At 45.7% G+C, this 2,160-nt stretch overlaps 1 pseudogene; it reads right to left on the minus strand.

Annotated features, from left to right (window-relative positions):
* Positions 1–1,731: 1,731 nt before the first annotated feature.
* On the minus strand, positions 1,732–1,848 carry LOC130082174 (5S ribosomal RNA; annotated as a pseudogene).
* Positions 1,849–2,160: the final 312 nt, after the last annotated feature.

Raw genomic sequence — 2,160 nt, forward strand, 5'->3', positions numbered from 1 at the left:
ATTAGTTTGTTTAAATAATGATTTGACCTCAGACACATCAATATCAAAATCAAGAACACAATCACTGACCAAATTATCACCCATGTGACCGATTTTTTCACTAAAATCACTGTTGGAAAATCTCATATAAAAACTATTTAATTCATTTGCAAGCTGCTCATTAGAATCAAACCCGTTTAATGATGACACAGTGCTAGTGCCTTTGTGTAGACCTGTCATTAATTTCATTCCATTCCACACGGATCTGAGATCAGACTCACTGAATTTAGACTCAATTTTCCTTTTATACTGAAGTTTAGCCTTTACTATTTCAGCTCGCACAACCTTCCTATTTTCAGCATATGCAATTTTGTCACCACTATTAAAAACAGTCCTCTTTTCCCTTAACAGATGTTTCAGTTCTTTAGATATCCAGGGCTTATTGTTAGGATAGGAAACAACCGTCTTAGTTGGGATCACACTGTCCACACAGAAAGAGATGTAACGCATACTGCATCAGTCAGTTCATCAATGTTGTTGGATGAGTCTTGAAAAACAGACCAGTCGGTACAGTCAAAACAGCCCTGTAGGGCCATAGTGCTCTCCTCGTTCCACACCTGTACCACACGTGCCTGCACGTTGTCTCTATGTAGCACAGGTCTGTATGTGGGCAAAAGATACACCACATTATGCTCAGAAAATCCTAAAGGAGGACCTGCAACAGACTTATAGGCTTCCTTGATAGAGCCATAGCAGAGATCCAATAGTCTGTTCCCCCGAGTGGGACAGGTGACATATTGGGTGAAACTGCTCAGCGTTTTTTTACAGTTGACATGATTAAAATCACCAAAAAAGAAGCACGGGGCATCGGGAGAGATAGATTGTAGTTTTTGAGCTACTAAAAAGATGACATCAGAAGCGGATTTTATATCTGCTCTTGGGTGGATGTACACTACTGTCAGAAATATTTGGGGGAATTCCCTAGGCAGATAGAATGGTCTAACAGACACCGACAACAGTTCTATGCCCGGTAAACAAATCCGCTCATGCACAGTCAAAGTTGCACCACTTTGGATTGATGTACAGGCAAACACCCCCGCCGTGACGCTTCCCCGTCATCTCCGGGTCACGGTCCAAACGAATCGGAACCCCATAACCATCAATATTCACGGTAGAATCCAGGTCAGTGTCAAACAGCCACGTCTCAGTGAAAGCCATCACACAAGCGTCCCTGAACTCGCGCAAAGAGGCCACACACGTTTGCAGTTCATGAATGAATGAATGAATGAATGAGGCATTTATATAGCGCTTTCATATGTACTACTGTACACCCAAAGCGCTTTACAATCATATCAGGGGGTCTCTCCTCAACCAGCACCAGTGTGCAGCATCCACTTGGATGATGCGACGGCAGCCACAGTACAACGGCGCCAGTGCGCTCACCACACACCAGCTATAGTTGGAGAGGAGAGAGAGTGATAGAGCCAATTGAGTGGATGGGGATTATTAGGAGGCCATGATTGGCAGGGGCCAATGGGTGGAATGTGGCCAGGACACCGGGGTTACACCCCTACTCTTTTACGAGAAGTGCCATGGGATTTTTAATGACCATAGAGAGTCAGGGCCTCGGTTTAACGTCTCATCCGAAGGACGGTGCTCTTTGACAGTGTAGTGTCCCCGTCACTATATTGGGGCGTTAGGACCCACACAGACCACAGGGTGAGCACCCCCTGCTGGCCTCACTAACACCTCTTCCAGCAGCAACCTGGTTTTCTCAGGAGGTCTCCCATCCAGGTACTAACCAGGCTCAGCCCTGCTTAGCTTCAGTGGGCAACCAGTCTTGGGCTTCAGGGTGATATGGCTGCTGGCTTCATCAGTCTTGTTCCTTAAGGACTGGACATTAGCCAGCAGTATTGTTGGTAGGGGAAGGCGTTTCTTTTCCATTAGTTTTCTTAGTCGATGCCGCACTCCGCCCCGTTTCCCTCTCTTCCTGATTTGTTTACCAGGTGTAGCCAGACACCTAAAGCTTTGTATCGGAGCATTGTCACCGACTAAAAAGTCGAAACAGTCAAACTCCCCATGACTTAATACCCAAGTTGCATCTAGGTCCACCACATAATTGCTTGATTTAAATCCCAGGAGAAAGTCTCTTGTGTATTGGATCCTGTCGGGCTTCACAAA

Source organism: Rhinichthys klamathensis, unplaced genomic scaffold (genome assembly GCF_029890125.1).
Source record: "Rhinichthys klamathensis goyatoka isolate OS25496 unplaced genomic scaffold, OSU_Roscu_1.1 h1tg000040l_1, whole genome shotgun sequence".
Classification (NCBI taxonomy): Eukaryota; Metazoa; Chordata; class Actinopteri; order Cypriniformes; family Leuciscidae; genus Rhinichthys; species Rhinichthys klamathensis.